Source organism: Octodon degus, unplaced genomic scaffold, assembly GCF_000260255.1.
Source record: "Octodon degus isolate 3935 unplaced genomic scaffold, OctDeg1.0 scaffold00322, whole genome shotgun sequence".
NCBI lineage: Eukaryota > Metazoa > Chordata > Mammalia > Rodentia > Octodontidae > Octodon > Octodon degus.
The window spans coordinates 1,114,254-1,114,737 of NW_004524898.1; positions in this window are offsets into that span (position 1 = coordinate 1,114,254).

Below are 484 nucleotides of genomic sequence, written 5' to 3' on the forward strand. Positions count from 1 at the left end.
AGGACCCTGGCCCGCGCGCCCGCCGAAGCGCCTCCTCCGACTCTTCCAGCTACGCGTACTTCTTTGTGGCCCTTTTTGCCTACTGCAACCTCGTAAACTCACACTTTCGAACCTCCAGAGCTTAGCTTCGGGAGCAGCTGGGACGCGGGCGGGGAACCGGGACTCCGACCAACCCCGCAATCCCGGCCCGGCGCCGGGAAGGCGGGCGCGAGCCGAAAAGCCACTTCCTGGCGCTCCGCCCAACCCCGCTTGCCTGTTGCCAAGGAGACCGGAAGCCCCCCCAGCCGGAAGTCGGGCGGGGCTGCAGCCCGCGGAGGCTCTGCGCGTGCGTGCACGGCGCTCATTGGCGGAGGCGGGCCGGGGCGGGACTTCCGGCCTCGGGGACTGTCACCGTCGGCCCACCGGTGCCCGCGGTTCGGCTGGAGGGCTGGTCCCACACCGGAGGCCCCGGGAGCCCCGAGACGCACGGCGGAGGGCGGGCCCT